Genomic DNA, 18,603 nt, shown 5'->3' with positions numbered 1-18,603 from the left:
CGTTGCAGATGAAGGAGCAATGTGAAAGAAATAAGAACAACACATCTTGATGTTGCCATTTTCCTGGGGGATTTTGTACCTACCTACCTACCTAGTCCCTTGGCCTTAAGGTCGTGGGGGGGGGGGCTAGCTCTGATTCCCATTCAGTAGATTTCTAGCGAGGGCAACGCCCATGAAGTCCGCTCGTTCAAATGCAGAGTAACTAATTAACACTAAACTGGTGGCACGCGAGGGGTAGGGAGGAATATTTCACACCTATTGTCCGTCGATTACTGGCTGTTAAATACCGTCAATACATTACAAAGGAAATCTTTGTAGGGCTTCCTTTACAGCTTACAGCATGTATTTTGTGAGCTGGTCCCTTTCAATGCCGGTGATATAGAATAGAAGGAAGGACTGAAAAAAAAAAAAATACGACTTGAGTACATAGCGTTATATTTGACAATTTACTACAGCCGTTGCGCACGGGTCATCAGATTCAGAGATCTTTTTACCTACTACGGTTACAAGATTCAAGTTGTGACAGTACAGTAAGTTGTGACAGTGAAGTACAGTAGAACTACGTGATGTTTTTATTTTATGTTTTACAAAATAACAACGATGGATAATGTCACATTATCCCAAAACTCAATATCGTCGTTACCGACCGTGGTTGTCTGGGATGTTTGTGGTTCTTCTACCGCATGAATAAATTATCGTGTTTGCATAGCTAGGTGACGGACGTATTCAAATTCTGGAAGTGGTTTTGTATCACATAGAAGCAACCTTTCAACCTTTGGGAAACGGTCAGACGTTTCAGATGGTATACACCACCAGTGTCACTGACGCAAGATGGTGGATACCATTTGAAACGTCTGACCGTTTCCCAAACCATATCCAGTTGCTTGAGTAACTGCTTTTGGGCACTATTTACTAATCTCCAAGCAGATCCTGCGGTGCCATAAGGTAGCATCAAACCTGACAAAGGGGTATTGGCGGCCAGTCACACGGGAACATACACATTCGGCCGGATTATCTCCTTTGATACTTTCCTTTGTTAAAATTGCCTCGACACTTTACAGCTTGGGTGCTGCCTGGTGGCACCTTAGTGATCACAGAAAGGCCATCAGCTATTCTGAACAGGAACTTAAGATGAAGCAGCGTATCCACGGTGAGACCACTGCACATCCCGAAATTGCCGCTTCGGTTGACAACTTGGGTGCTGCATGGATTCACCTTGATGACCACAAAAAAGCCATCAGCTATTGGGAGCAGTCGCTGCAGATGAGGAAAAGTCACTATGGTGAGAACACTGCACATCCTGACATCGCTGACTCACTTGGAAACTTGAGTGTTGCCTGGAGAAACCTTGGTGATCACAGAAAAAGCTTGATGTATTATGAACTGAAGTTGCAGATGAAGAAGGAATGTGAAAGAAATAAGAACAACACATCTTGATGTTGCCATTTTCCTGGGTGATTTTGTACCTACCTACTTAGTCCGCTGACCAACAGGTCTTTGGGAGGACAAGGTAGAAATCAAAACAGAGGGATCTTCCACCACATGGAGTCTCTCCTGCGTGCTAATAAGGGACGCCCAGTCAGTGATGCTATCCTTCCAAGATTCATGGCGGTCCTTGAACCCGATGATGGCATGAGTTCCATACCCGGCCTAGTCAACCAAAAGACTTTTTAATTGATATGCAAAAATGATCTGGTAATAAATCAAGTCAATGGAGTTTTATCTTCTATTCTTTGAGATACTAGACTACTGATAAAGACAAGAATTCTGTTCAACTACAAAGTTAAAGACTTCACAGTAAAATGATCGTTTCTGAAACCAAGAAAAGGCTAACAAAAATTAATAAAGCAGAAATGAAGAACTGGCCAAAACTACATTAAGTCAGCAAAGCCTTCGACTCATAACCTCTAAGCAGATGTTCGGAGTAAACCGCGTTTACGTTTTCTAGCTGTCCCTAGCTGTGACATCCACCTGCGCCACCTAGCCAACAACACTGGCACTGCAGCGTTATATTGTAAAGTCATGTTGATTTGTTTATATGGACTCGAGTGGCATTCCCTGGAAGCCCTAAAGCTGATGCGAATCATGGATGCGATTAAAATAAAGTTTGGTAAAAAAAAAGGTTGCCTTCAGTATGAAATCTAAATGGTTAGGAAGGTTCGACAACCGACACAGAGTATGGTATGCGGAACATCTTCTTCTTGAAACTTGATGCGTGCGCGAATGTCATCCACATAAACAGTTAAACATTGCCAAACTACAACCTCACCGCTCCTGTCACGTTCAGATCCATTGATTGGTCTACTGTAAGACGCACACTGTCACGTCACACACTGGGAAAACAGGCCGACAAAATTGATGTTACGAAGTCTGTAAGATCAGGAGAGTTGACGAAGCGGCTGTACCCACCAGCGGCAGGCGACAGCAGCTTACGGCCAGCGTGTTCCTGTGAAAGGTAAGACGATTTTGCACAAACTATTTAACGTTACAACTTTTGGTGAGAGAAGTGACTGTAACAGCTGTTATGAACGGAAATTGAGAGGACAATCACAAGCAACTTACGGTAACGATGCGTTTGAAGGGGAATTTTATGTACATCGGACCTGGCCGGTGCCGAGGAATATTTTGAAGAACTAGCGTCCTGCCTGCCTAGGTGGACTGGCTCCTTGGCCATCTCTGTCAAGTTAGTGACCATCTTCTTGAAAGTGTGAAAGTATTTGTAAATACTGCACGTCAAACATGGTGGAAGACAAAACGCAATTTATTTCAACCTGTGCCTTCTACAACCACAAAGGAGAATAGTTCCTTGCAGATTTCATCCTAACGTCTCAGCGATTACAGACAAAAACGAAAACTATTCTCTTCTTAACGTCATAAAACCTTCGTCTTCTGTTGTCTCAGAGAAAGAAGTCGAACCAAATATGTCTATCAACTTTAGGCTAGATTAGACGCAATGTTTGCTATGTTGTTCTTTACATGTACAAATGTACCATGTTTCACACTTTTTATAGTGTTAATTATAAATCAAATTTAATGAACCACAAGAGGATAAGGTTCTAAGTTAACTCACAGCAGAATACTGGCTGTTTTCTGTCAATGAATTCTTTATTTATGTAACGCCATTTTTATATAAACACAAACCAAAAGTTCATGTTACGCCATGTATATATCAACCTAAACCAAAAGTTGCACAGCTTCCCTCTTTTGTGGTGGCCATTATGATTAGTACAAAGGGGATGGATTACGTATATTATCGTTTCCAGGAGTGGTCTATTACTCGTGTATGGCAGGTTAAAGTTTGATTGAAGTACATTTTGTTGTGAAGCAAATGGCGAGGAAAAACTTGTTATTTATATCTGATACACGAGTAGTAGACAATATTGCAGCCAGATATTGCGTACGTGCGTCTGGTTGCATAGCCGCAAGCAGAGATACGCACGCTGTGACGAACTATCTCTAAGAGCAACAGACTAATAATCTTTGTTTTTCTAACCACACCATCACAGGTGTTGCATCTCAGCTTCAGGCAGAGTTCTCCTACTTGCCTGGCGTTGGAAGTCTTCTGAATTTCTTAAAGGTGAGTATTAAGCTATTGATACTCTTCCATGAACTGGGTTGATTGGTAGCCTCCATAGCAGGCTCTCTTTGGAGATTAGTAAATAGTGCTTTTTGCACTGCAAACGTAGCAGTCTTACGTCATATTGATTCTGAATATTCTGTTGTTATTCAGAGGCACTCGGAGCGTTGTGAGAATACCCGAGACGACTGGTCCACAGAGCGAAGGTGTGGGGACACCAGAGGGGACCGGTCTGCACACAGCCGAGCCGGATCGCCTTTCAGTCAAGACTAACTACGGCGAATCCAGCAAGTCATTTTTGTGTTGTGTCAAATCTTAGTGGGCTAGCATATCCGTAAATTGAAACAATTATGCTGTAGTGAAATGCAAAAGAACTCACCTGTATTCAGCTGGTAGAAAGTAAGCCTAAAGCCCTATATCATAGGGATGAGAGCGTGGTAAGACATTGTACATCTTTGAGAGATCGTGGAGAGATCTTTCAAAGGCTTTGTAGATCATTTAGGCATTATTGTAAGACCTTGTATACCGTTCAGGGATCGTTTAGAGACCACTGAGAGATCGTCGAGGGATCGCTGAGAGATCGTGTAGACCATTTATCTAAAATTGTAAGACCTTGTAGACCAATGAAAGTTTATTGAGAGATTGTTGAGAGATCATTGCAAGACCATTGAGAGATCGTTGAGAGACCGTAGAAAGACCATTGAGAGATCGTTGAGAGACCGTTGGGAAGCCATTGGAAGTCCCGGGAATCATTGAGCGCTAACTGAAAGGCCGTTACGAGATTTGTCAATTTTTGGATTCTGTGTTGAATCCACACCTGAAATACTCACGCCACTCCACGTTATCTACCGGATAGCGAAGAAAATGTTTGTATTTCTGATTTTCACCACAATTGTTTCCCTGAACGCCATTTCTGATGGCCAGGCAGCATCCATTGTAGACTTGCTGCGTATGGGGTGCAGCATCGATGATTTTGGTGGACTTTTCCCCGTAATCCATTGTGACAACAAAGGTTTAACAAGCGTCCCAGAGCTGCCACAAAATACAGTTGAACTTCACCTGCCCAACAACAGCCTTACAGATTTCCCGTGCTTGCCCTTGCCACAGTTATACAAGTTAGTCCTGAGGAACAACAACATAACCCACGTCCCGAGGGCATGTCTGAGGAAAATACCCAGGCTGGCTGACATAGATTTGTCACATAACCGAATTTTCTGTCTTGACATCTTCTCAGATGATTTCTTTAAGAAAGGAGGGCATCTAAGAAAGTTGGATATTTCTTACAACAGCCTGACGACTCTGTCGTCTTGTGACATAGGAGTAGACATGACCAAAACATCGGTTACGTCATACGATGTGATCTTTGACGGTAACCCTTTCCACTGTGACTGCCGCATGGCTTGGCTCGTTGAGTTGCTGAAGACGACCGAAAGATGCAAAACTGGAGAAATTTGCTGTCTGTGTTTCCTTGAGCCAAATACGCTGGCACTTCGGTTGTACAAGCTTAGTACAACCTCCGTGTTCCGCTGTAGCAGTCCTCCTCATCTAGCTGGGGGGGGAAATGTCCTGGCTGGACATTGGAATCTGTTTTTCCAATGATACTTGGAGATTACACAAACCCTGCTCTGTTGACCATACTTGCCCCCTACAGGACCTTACCCCGCCTCCTTCTAAAGCTGTCACCGCATCTTTGCCGCCACAAACGACCAGTAGTTTGGGCCTGTCACAAACCAAACGGTCAGACATGAGTCACGAACCCGCAAACATGACAGGCGGTTCTCACGGTTTCGATGCTGCCTCGACAGCTCTAATGGTCATACCAACATCAGCAAACGGCTTCAGCAAAAACTTTGAGTCAGAAAGAACCGAAATGCCGCTTTCCCCAACCACGCTGTCCTCACGTCCGATGTTCTCTGGGGAGGCTATCAAAACTACTGTTGCTGTAGGGCTTGCTGCTGTCTGTGGCGTGATCTTAGCTGTTTATTCTGTACTAGTGGCGAGGAGGGAGGTAAACTAATCCTAAAGTAAACAAACAAACAAAAAACAAGTAAACAACATTGCCAGGGCCCGAGGCGAAGCTGTTGGTCAGGAAACTCTACAACCAGACTCGATTCAACAAGCGATCAATCGGCCCCGTACAAGTGAACACCTTTAGGCAAGGAACAATCAATCGATCGATCGATCAAATAATTAATTAGTCAACCGATCGATCAACCAATCTTTCTCTCTCTGTGTCTCTGTCAGTCCGTCTGCCAGTCAGACTATGACAAACTACGCAAGAACTTAATGACAAAAGATTTCAATTCCGATGAACGAATAAATTTATTATTTAATAGTAAATCGACCAATCACTTAATTTATCAAATGAATTAAATCTCCCTGCACCCATTATACAAGTATAGGCAACATTAACAAGTACATAATGTCAAAAACGTTCAAAACTTTTTGCCGCGGCACTGGTTTCTGTGCATAACACACATCCATTGGATGCTAACAATCCGACATAGGAATATGTGTGTGTATGGACATATTATTCCTGTTGATTGCAAAGTTATAGGAGTTACAACTACAAGTTTACAATATCAAACTTGATACCGTGTATACTAGACCCTAGCTAGCACATGTATTTATATATATTTATAAACAATGGGACATATACCTTGTATACTATAACCTAGCACATGTATATATCAGATGGGCCATGTACCGTGTATACTGTAACCTAGCACATGTATTTATATATATCAGCTGACCATGTACTCCACACCGTGGGCACATTGGGAGTTTCAAGTGTACTATGTACAAAGTTTGTTTTGATGCTTACAGCAGTTTCGGAATGTCTCTCCTGTGTAAATACATGTGACGTCCTCTGATCTTAGCAAATGTTTTGTTGCAGCTGCGCGCCTGAGGCCACAGCAAGTAAATTTTATGGATGACATCCTCTGCAGATTGTAAAAGTAGTGCGATAGGGCGAAAAAAAACAAGATGGGTGAAAAATAGGCACTATAAAGTTGTAATGACTGTTGTAAAAAGAATTAAAGGGACAAAACATGGCATCAGAGCCAACAAGGCATTCATTCCTATATTTAAGACATCTACTGTTATGGCAAAAGTGACACTAGTGTGGTAGACTGGCATCACCAACAAAGTTGGTAACCACACTCATAGCTTCCCTGTTGGTGTCACTTTTACAATTATCCAATAAGTTTCATTTCTACAACTACAGTCTCGGGTACCTCGCAAGTGTCACTTCTACCAATACAATTACAGGCTACAACACAATATATTTGCTCATTTTGGTACTTTATCGCCATGTTGGCCATCCCTGCAGAAGAAAAAAAATCTTTTTTTTTCTGAAATCAGGCGAAAATTAATGCGCGCGCTGATGTCATCCATAAAATTTACTTGCTGTGGCCTGACGAAGATTACAGTTATTACGTTAATTAGCAAGGAAATTCGAATAAAAGTTTCAGCACTGACAAATACAACTACATGTCATAACTCTAGAAATTAATGCCAATTTACGTCTGTGTAGTCAAGAAGACATATTTGTTTTATTCACGTTCATGTATTGAGCATTAGACAAAAAGCGCTTTTGTAGGTCTTCTGCTCAAAGTAAGATGATAATATATGTTATTGCAAATTCTAATTGCAGGTGACAAAAGAAAAAAGACAGACAAATAATGCTAAGCACTAAAACAGTATAGCGACTACTCTAGTCTAACCTTAAGATGTAACTTAGTGGGTTTGACTTCTTTTTCTGAGACAGTGGAACACGAAATTACTTTTCTGTAATGTGTGGGTTTTGTGACGTTAAAAGGGGAGTAGTTTTAACATAAAATAACAGAGGAAAGTCATAATTTACACACTACTAGTAAGCGACGTGGCTGATATAGTTCACAAAAATTGTGCTGAAATATAGCAATTAAGGAACGTTTAGAGTGTACGGAAATAATGATGTAACACTAGTTCACCTTTATCCGGAGGTAACCTATATCCGTTGTTTTTTAAAACAGGTATTTAGGGATATCAAGTTGAAAGACTGTGGTTTCAAATTGCAATGTTATCATAATATTGCAATTTGAAACCACCGTTCATAGACTTGATACCCCAAAATATAATAAAGGTGAACGAGCGTTAAATTCAAGGATATTCACATCGGAATTCCGCCGAAGACAGCTAGCGCTGAAGTGTGGAAGCTTTCTGTTGTTCTAAGATGATTGACTCATCAGAGATGTTTTCTGTTGGGTAAAGAATAAAGAACAAAGTCGTCAATAAAAGTAACGTGAGGTTTTTTTTCATTGTTTAGTCATCAGCTGTTGTGTTATGTGTCTACTCGGCACACGCCTTGTCATAATCTCCAAGCAGAAGTTGGAGAGGGACTATTTGTCCGTTGACAACGGTAACACACACACATAAATGCGCCCCCTCAAGCACACTCAAACGCGCGCGCAGACACGCACACATACCCACGCACACACATATTCACACACACACACACACACACACATGCACACACACAAACACACGCATACACACACACACACACACAGACACACGCACACATACACACGCACACACATATTCGCACACACACACTCACACAAACGCACAAAACACATATACGAATGCACTCACACACACGCATGCACACACACACACACGCACACACATGCACACACACACACACACACACACACACGAGCCCATAGAGGCAAAAACAAGCACACGCAGATACTTCCGCGCATACATACATATATACACCTTCAAACATACACTTACAGGTACACACACCTACACTCCTATTTTTTTCTAATTTTCATTCGTAAACATTGGCACTTATTTCTAATTTTCGACATGATCCACTCATTCGGGCAGATACGTGCAGTACATCAGCAGGACGACAGGGGCGCTGCTGTACAGCATCACGACTGGATGGCTCAGTTAGGCCTTACGACATACATTTCTGCCGGGACGAGATAAATGTATTTCAGAGCTCAGCATCTCTATATAAGTGTAGTCTGTCAGCATCAACGGTACTTTTTGTGTCCTGGAACTCATCTGTCGATTATGAGATATTAGACAAAGGAATTTTATGTATCATAGGGAGTTATTGAAAGTGAGAAAAATTAAGAGAAAATGAAAGTGCCCGACTGGTTTCTTACATCACTAATTTCACCTAATCGCTTTTAGTTAACAGCTTGACATCCTCTATGTAACGCTCTACTTAAAAGGAAGACCCTTTTCTAACATCAATAGCCAAAATGTTTTAACTGTCTAAATTTCCCCCTCGAACACCAGTAAAATCACTGTAATTTCCAACGCAGACAGCACGCGACTTTCTGTTGTTGGAAATTACAGTTAAAATCTGCTTCGAAATGAATTGTACCAACACAGACCAACTTTCAAACAACTAATAAATCAGATCATCTTCATTTTTCTCCCCATATTTCATGAAATAACTTTTTACCTTTATTCACGAGGTAACCTATACCCTCCTAGACCCGTTCCTTTCCATGTTCATTTATTCTCGCACTATGATTTTAACCAGTTTTAATTTCCATTCATAAATGTCGTTAGTTCACCTTTATCCACAGGGTAACCTATATCCGTTGTTGAAAATCAAGTCAACGGGCGATGACGGTTTCCAAACACATCACAACCCGTCCATTTCATGTTCCTTTGTTCGCGCGTTATGAATATAACCAGTTTTCTGTTTATCCATTCATGAATGACGTCACATCATGATTACGCGGTGCATGCCCATGCCCATATAAGGGCCGAGCGCGCGTCCGTTTATCAGGGTTGTTATAACGATAATGACGTCAGAGGTTGTTATAACGATAATGACTTCTGGTGCCAATTATCAAACCACAGGATGACACATCAGCAACACACGTGGCGGGAAAACTGGCCACAGGAGACTCGTCTGATATTAGTTTCATGTAAATAATGCGACTGGACAAACTTTCTCTCCTTTTTTCACTGCTATAACTGAGCTATAAGTTAAGTTTATATCATGATAGTTGGCTTTATATTGTATCTGTCAGATAACGTTGTTTAACATTTCTTGTTGTGACCTGTACTTAGCTCAGTGTGGCAAAAATGCGCAAGAAAGGTCTAACTTCTTCATTGACGTTGTTGATTCTTCTTTAAACGTGCTCCAAAGAATTTGATACACTTCGCTCTCTATATATAGATAGATTCAGCTATATCTTATGATAAGACTATAAGAAAATGTACACATTATATTAGAGAATGTTTAGATATTAGAAACTGTATTGTGAACAGTAGAACAAGTGTGCGCCATATTGATATACATCATCATACATCATTGTATCTACATGTATACATCCAGAGTTCTAGTTGTAGAAGTCTGTATAAAAGTCCCTGTACTTTAGCTATGTCAATAACGTTTATTTCAATGGTGTTACAAAATTGGCATGGACGTTGTTCTCCGTCAAATCAAAAGGGAAAAGAAAGGAAAGTAAGACAAACTACAAAAACAGAACAATACGCGTTATCTCAATTTGTAACTGTCATATTTTCGGCCCGAAATCGCGGACTTGTTGCGTCACGATGTGGCGATAAGAAACCCGAAGGAGTCTTTAAAGATCGACAAGAATCGATCTAAGCCGTCCTGGCTGTTAAGACGCAGCAGTTTCCATCTTAAGATCCTCTCAAGTCGGCGGGAGTGCGTCAAGACTGTCCCCGACTGCAGGTTATGACGTCATGAGGTAATCGGCGGGTTTTGTGTTCGGCAGGAGACGAGAGTAGCCGGACTGGCAGGTGTTAGGGCGGGACAAACGGGAACTTTACTTTTACTTTTTTCTTTACTCTTTATTTATTTCTTTCTTGGTTTCTTTTTCGTTTCTTTGTTTCTCAAGCTGTATATTTCTAAAAATATTTCTGTGTTCGTTTCCTTCTTTCCTTCTTTTTTCTCACTCCTTCTCTCACTCTTTCTTCCAGTCCTTTCTCCTGCCTCATTTTTCTTAATATTTGCCTCTAGCTTTTCCTTCTTTTTCTTCAACTATTCGTTTTCTTCCCTTTTTTCCTTGCGAACTTTTTTTTTTGAAAAAAAGCGTCTTCCTTCCCTCTGTCTTAGCACGCTCTGTCCTCACCGTGGCATTTAGTGGTGTGGTTGATTAGTGGTATTAAAGGGCCGATAAAGCCTTTTGACTCGGGTTCCAACCTTCCAATCTTGATCGACTTTTTTCGATATTTTTTACCATATTTATCACCATACTGTCAAGCATTTGTAACTGAAATGTTGCTGTACTATATACGTTTTTGCTTCTTGTTATTCCCACGTGAAAACTAAATATGGTATATGGTACGGACAGGTCAGCGATATGGCGACGTCCGCTGGGAAAGGCGACGACCGTTTATCGGACGGAAAATCGCGGCGGCGCGTCAGCATCATCATCTCACATTTTGAACAGTATCGTCATAAATGGTAAAAGAAAAAAAAAGTGAAATCAACTCTGGTTCGAAATCAGAGTCACAAGGCCTAAAAAAAACTAGCAGGGTGAGGGCAGAGAGTAGAAAAATACACTTACAGTGACGAAGCGTGTTTAATTACTTGAAAATGTGACGAACATTTTGTAAGGCTATGGTAGGAACTGGTCAGTGATATGGCGACGTCCGTTGGGAAAAGCGACGACCGTTTATTCAATCATTCAACGGAAAACTGCGGCGGCGCGTTATTGGCATGATCTCACTGCTGTGGTATTTCTAATCACTCAGAACGGTTCTCCTGCCTGCGGCGGTTTCAGTTTCATCGGGCGATTAAAAACCGTGGAACAATCTTCCTCAAGCGGACAGTTTGCGGTGTACGGTTACATTTGAATGTGTAATATTTCATAATCCTCCAACAAACAAAGTTGCTAACATATAAAAATAGTGGCAACATTTCCTACAACATTTATCTATGAATGAATGAATGAATGAATGAATGAATGAATGAATGAATGAATGAATGAATGAATGAATGAATGAATGAATGAATGAATGAATGAATGAATGAATGAATGAATGAATGAATGAATGGTTTATTGCACGTTTAGTAAAACATTTTGCAGCCAGTTGGCTGAATTGCACGTTTTTACATGTTCATTGATACACATAGAATTAAAAGCTATTGGTAAAATTACGCTTTTTTAAAAACTTGCTGAAGACATATTGCACATAGAAAAATGACTAATATATAGACTAATGACAATTGAAACTTAGTTGTTATATTCGATGATATTATGGACGTTTTGCATGCGTCTTAATAATATATTACTGTTGTAAAATCAGCGCCGTGCAGATAGACTCATTTTCGCAGTTGTTCTGTATCTGTATCTATAGTATATAGCCGTTCGGCGTAACACACCAGCTTCTGTATCTGTATCTATATAGCCGTTCGGCGTAACACACCAGCTTCTGTATCTGTATCTATATAGCCGTTCGGCGTAACACACCAGCTTCTGTTTGTTTCCAATGTTGATTTATTGAAACAGATATGAAGGATGAATAAAGATCATGTTTCATCCGTAAAAACCCGCCCCAGTCTCTGTCCCACCGTCACGGGTCAGAAACGGTTCCTATAATTACTCTAGCCTGAGTACCATAATCCGCGCTGAGTCGGTTGTCACTACGGAGGATGGTTCTCAGGCTATGATTACTCCCGTTTTAATGGTGGCGTTATTGCGATGACGCAATGACGTAATCCTCAAAACATGGCGATATCAGCCGGCAAGCGGAGGCTGTATGTTACAGAGGCTGATTAGTGCTCAAAGCCGGGATACTCATAATAGGACATGAAGAAACAACGATAAGTTCTCTCAGTTCAAATACAGAGATGCTCGTTTCGCAAATAGCACCTTACCCTACTGCGCAAAGTTCCTGAATGAGGAACGTTGATTTGTAATTTGTCATACCTTTTCAACTCATGATTCAAATATTCTAAAGAACATGATGTAACGGGTCAGAAACGGTTCCTATAATTACTCCCGTTTTAATGGTGTCGTTTTTAAAATGGAACCGTTATGGTGATGATGACGCGATGACGTAATCCTTAAAACATGGCGATATCAGCCGCCAAGAGGAGTCTGTTACAGAGGCTGAGTAATTAGTCTGGTACCCAGTCCAAACGGTGGCTTCAAATAGTTACTCTTACAGTTTATCTGTAGAATTTAACCTATTAGATACTGAGCACTTCTATAGGCCACTGAAGGTGGTGCGTTTTCAAAATCTCTCCTCTTGAACAAAAAGAAATTGTTAAGATTTTGTTTGATGTGATTTTTGTTTTCAGCATTTTGATACTGTCGTTGTGCACAGATTTTCCATCCCTATTTCTGCTAGGAGACCCAGTTCACTGCCCGGGATGTACTGACTTCACCCCAGCCCACTATATATAACCCGCGGCTTTTTCTCTCCTTTCATCTGCTTGGAGAGACGGAGATGTACTGACTTCACCCCGGCCCGCTATATTTAACGCGCGGCTTTTTCTCTCCTTACATCTGCTTGGAGAGACGGAGATGTACTGACTTCACCCCGGCCCGCTATATTTAACCCGCGGCTTTTTCTCTCCTTTCATCTGCTTGGAGAGACGGAGATGTACTGACTTCACCCCGGCCCGCTATATTTAACCCGCGGCTTTTTCTCTCCTTTCATCTGCTTGGAGAGACGGAGATGTACTGACTTCACCCCGGCCCGCTATATTTAACGCGCGGCTAGTTCTCTCCTTACATCTGCTTGGAGAGACGGAGATGTACTGACTTCACCCCGGCCCGCTATATATAAACCGCGGCTTTTTCTCTCCTTACATCTGCTTGGAGAGACGGAGATGTACTGACTTCACCTCGGCCCGCTATATTTAACGCGCGGCTTTTTCTCTCCTTACATCTGCTTGGAGAGACGGAGATGTACTGACTTCACCCCGGCCCGCTATATTTAACCCGCGGCTTTTTCTCTCCTTTCATCTGCTTGGAGAGACGGAGATGTACTGACTTCACCCCGGCCCGCTATATATAAACCGCGGCTTTTTCTCTCCTTACATCTGCTTGGAGAGACGGAGATGTACTGACTTCACCTCGGCCCGCTATATTTAACCCGCGGCTTTTTCTCTCCTTACATCTGCTTGGAGAGACGGAGATGTACTGACTTCACCCCGGCCCGCTATATTTAACGCGCGGCTAGTTCTCTCCTTTCATCTGCTTGGAGAGACGGAGATGTACTGACTTCACCCCGGCCCGCTATATATAAACCGCGGCTTTTTCTCTCCTTACATCTGCTTGGAGAGACGGAGATGTACTGACTTCACCCCGGCCCGCTATATATAACCCGCGGCTTTTTCTCTCCTTACATCTGCTTGGAGAGACGGAGATGTACTGACTTCACCGCGGCCCGCTATATATAAACCGCGGCTTTTTCTCTCCTTACATCTGCTTGGAGAGACGGAGATGTACTGACTTCACCTCGGCCCGCTATATATAAACCGCGGCTTTTTCTCTCCTTACATCTGCTTGGAGAGACGGAGATGTACTGACTTCACCTCGGCCCGCTATATTTAACGCGCGACTTTTTCTCCTTACATCTGCTTGGAGAGACGGAGATGTACTGACTTCACCTCGGCCCGCTATATATAAACCGCGGCTTTTTCTCTCCTTTCATCTGCTTGGAGAGACGGAGATGTACTGACTTCACCCCGGCCCGCTATATCTAACCCACGGCTATTTCCCTCCTTACATCTGCTTGGAGAGACGGAGATGTACTGACTTCACCCCAGCCCGCTATATTTAACGCGCGACTTTTTCTCCTTACATCTGCTTGGAGAGACGGAGATGTACTGACTTCACCCCAGCCCACTATATCTAACCCACGGCTATTTCCCTCCTTACATCTGCTTGGAGAGACGGAGATGTACTGACTTCACCCCAGCCCGCTATATTTAACGCGCGACTTTTTCTCCTTACATCTGCTTGGAGAGACGGAGATGTACTGACTTCACCCCGGCCTACTATATTTAACGCGCGGCTATTTCTCTTCTTACATCTGCTTGGAGATCCCGCCATGTACTGACTTCACCCCAGCCCGCTATATATAAACCGCGGCTACTAGTATTTCCCTCCTTACATCTGCTTGAAGAAATCGTTCACTGTCCGCCATGTACTGACTTCACCCCGCGGCCCCGCCCGCTATATATAAACCGCGGCTAGTTCTCTCCTTACATCTGCTTGGAGACCTAGTTGTCCTAGTTCACTGTCCGCCATGTACTGACTTCACCCCGCGGCCCCGGCCCGCTATATGTATAAACCGCGGCTAGTTCTCTCCTTACATCTGCTTGGAGACCCAGTTCACTGCCCGCCATGTACTGAGTTCACCCCGGCCCGCTATATTTAACGCGCGGCTATTTCTGTGAGTCCGTAAAAATCCCGCCAGCCGCGCTGTGACAACATCGTCAGTCCGGCAGGCAGCATCAAAGGCGCCGACAAGTGGCGTCATCATTCAAGTATCATGACAGGGGTGGGAGGGGGTTAGGTTTAGCAGATTTGACCTTGACATTCATCTTTCAAGGTTCATTCTTATTATCAAGACATTCTTGTTAGCTTCACTCTTAATTCTCGATACATGAATCTTTCACTTCGCTCCGCCGTATCAATGTTTACTCAAGTTATCCAAACGTAACATTTCGTCAATAGATGACAGGAAAGGATAGCCACATTACGTTTACATTTCTATTTTTCGTTTCTACAAACAGCCCGGCCGGGCCCCGAGCTGGAAATGTTACTTTAGCCTTTATGGTAACCAGGAAGTTTTATAATGTTCGGCAGCTTCAGCAGGGTCAAACTGCTGGGCAGCTCCAGAGCATTCAGCAGCTGGGAGGTAACACATGAGAAAAGCCACCCTCAATGCTTCACAAGCAGTTAGCTTCGCTGGGCGAAATGTCAGTTTGGAAAATGTAAACTGTACAACTTCTGGGTGAATTCCCAGTACACCCTTTCTTGTTGAAAACGCACGGTCCCTAATTACCCCCGCTATGTTCCCAGCACACCCTCCCCCATGTGAAACGTACAGTCCCTGATTATTCTATTGTACATAGATGATGTCATGTCAGTGATATTTTTTCCGGGAACTGACTGCATCAGCCTTGTGGTCCGGGCTGGTTTTGGTGTGAGGAGAGGTTATAGATAACCACGGCAGTCCCGGGAGGTCTTACAGATAACATCTCTGTGGTAAACACGTAGCCAGGCCCTCAGGACGCAATGATATCTGCCGATAGTAAATAAGATAGAGGATGGGTGTCACTTTATTATGGACTGTAATTTAAACACCAGCGAATTCGAAAGATACATCCTCTTCGATTATATGCAAGATATGTCTTTAATTTCCGCTATTCAAATAGTACGGAAAAATTCAGATTCCTCATGCAACTAGATAAATCCTGTATCAATGATTGCCTTTAGAAGCGAGAAGAAGTTAAATCTGTAAATATTATAGTATACACATGTATTAGTCTCTGTAGATGCTGTAGGCCTTATCGCTATGACCTGCAGTTAGCTTGTTTGAGCATAAATGTACAATAAATGTCTATTTCAATGATATTTATCTCAATAAATATTATCCTATCAGGGTCTATTTCAGGGGGGCCTGCTGTAGAATTTCCTCGCGGGCATGTTGGCCCTAGAGCCGAGGAGTTGGCTTGTCCGGGCCATGGAAACAGTCTGGCATCCAGGCTAGCGATTGTGTCAAGTTGGTTTGCCGGGTACTTCTAACGCGGGTGGACCAGAACGCTTTGTGCGCCATGATGTGTATAGGGAAAATAATCATATTTTGGAAACGTTTTTAGCATTACACTGAAAATCCGTTAAAAACAAAAAAATATGTGCCATTATACAGACATGGATACGACATAATGTAAGGGAAATGCATATGTGGGAAGATGGCTTCTCACAACGGAGTCAAATAGGAATTTCAAGTAGCGTTACATATCCTAACTCACAAGCAACTCAGCAATCGCCCGTAAGTAAAGTTTTGTAACAAGACTTTCTCCATTTGAAGTTACTCCAGTTGCGCGTTAAAAGCTCTCCGAAGTGTTGAGTCATCACCTCGGATCTATCCCGACGTGTTTGGCGACAGGAACTACTTAGGTAATTACATCAGAAGCTGTCAACTGGCCGGCAGCGACGTCCAAGGCCACGTGGATCTGTCTGTGGGAACAGAAAACGGAACGTTTTGGGTTTTGCCGGGGTCTGTTTGAGAGTATAACGGTACATTTAGGGCGCGGTCACATAGATCGTACGATCGCTAACTTCGGGCTTTTTGAAGGACAAAAATATACGTCTCCTGCAAATTTCAACTGTCTTGGTACAGAAATTGCTGTTTTTGGATTCATGTCGGTGCTTGGTTCTGTGACGGCCTGCTTGAAAATCTTATAATGGCATCAAAAGCGTACGACGATCGCTCGACCTATGTGACCGGCCGCGTTCGCGCACGTTCGTCCCGTCAGGCTAACGTCACATTTCTATCCTGGAGCCCGGACGGGCTGTTTGCAGAAACAAACAAAGTATAAATGTATACGTATACATATGTACGACAACAATAAAAAAACGCATGTAAAGTAACATTTTGATTAATTACAGCTATTTGCATACAGACCCCAGACATGACACATCCAGCGTGAGTTCCGGCGCGGTACAGCAGCGGCGCCTCCGGCTAAAACTTAATCAAATCAGCCGCGCCGATGACTAACTTTCCCCGATAGTATCGAACCCAAACGGCTGCAGTTTCCCTGATTTTCCCGCTAATTCCGGCGACAGGGTAAGCCTGGGCTGGTACAGGGGCTCAGACAGCAGGGGGACTGTATGCTTGTTCTTCTACACCATCAGCATCATTGACTTCACAACAAGGACCAATTTTATAAAGGAGTGCTACCGTTTCAAAACTACGACTACCCAGGACGCGATCATCCACTAAACATCGGACGGACACCTGATGTAACAAAGAACATTTCGTTTGTTTGTTTGTTTGGACCTTTATTTATTCATGAAAGCTCAAATTGGCCTGCAGGCCGCTTTTCATTGAGGTCATGAGGGAAGAGGCAAGGGTCAGACAAAGTATATAACAGAGATACAGTTTCATCGTTTAGAGTCATTATAAGTCCTATACGTACACAAATGCATCGATATATAAGAGAGGTAAAAGGAAAGGAAGGAGAGAGAGAGATAGAGATAGAGAGAGAGAGACAGGGGGAAGGGAAAGGGGAGAAAAACGATTATTTTCAACCGTCCCGGTGATCTTAGACCATTAAAACTGTACTTAAGTTGTGCCAAAGTTAGTGTTTGTCATTTGGAACAACAGCTGGGTCAGTCACCATGACTACCGTGTCCTGGTAACCATGGCAACGATGGAGGGATCTGTCAGCATTATAACGTCTCCATGACAACAGACTGTAACGACCTTTGGAGAGTTAGCTACAAATGGCGACAATTGTGGCAAGTAGATGTTTTTGTAGCAGACCGGGAGGAGCAACACGTCCTGTCGGCTGCACACCTGTCGGGTATGACGTCAGCATAGTTCTCACCTGACGCAGACGTCACGCCGGGAGCCGTACCTGGGCGTGACGTCACGCAGGTGAGCCGTGTCGTGAGGCACACCTGTCCGTGACCGTCAGGACAAAAGCAGGTGAGTCACAAAGGGCGGCGACAGGTACACGTCACGACTTTCAAGAGGGCTTCTTGTTCGGCTCAAGTAGACAGACAAACCATAAATAAAGTTTACGTGCTGTGCATGAGTTTTCGTCTTTTCTTCAAGGTTTGGCGGTTCAGTACGCATAGCCAGGGCTGCCCAACTAGCCTGTGGCTATCATAAAGAGACAGGGATGTTGTTCTTATCTTAGTTACACTGCGCTGAAGCTTTTCTGTAACCCTGAGGCGAGAGTGGGCATGGCTGTGTACCGAGAAGTGTGCGGGTTTTCTTTGTTTCACAGAAACCGTGTCTGAGTAGCGGTCAGGTCGGGAAGCTACCCATGTACCTGCCTG

Source organism: Branchiostoma floridae, unplaced genomic scaffold (assembly GCF_000003815.2).
Source record: "Branchiostoma floridae strain S238N-H82 unplaced genomic scaffold, Bfl_VNyyK Sc7u5tJ_1421, whole genome shotgun sequence".
Classification (NCBI taxonomy): Eukaryota; Metazoa; Chordata; class Leptocardii; order Amphioxiformes; family Branchiostomatidae; genus Branchiostoma; species Branchiostoma floridae.
This window is presented reverse-complemented; position numbering follows the sequence as displayed.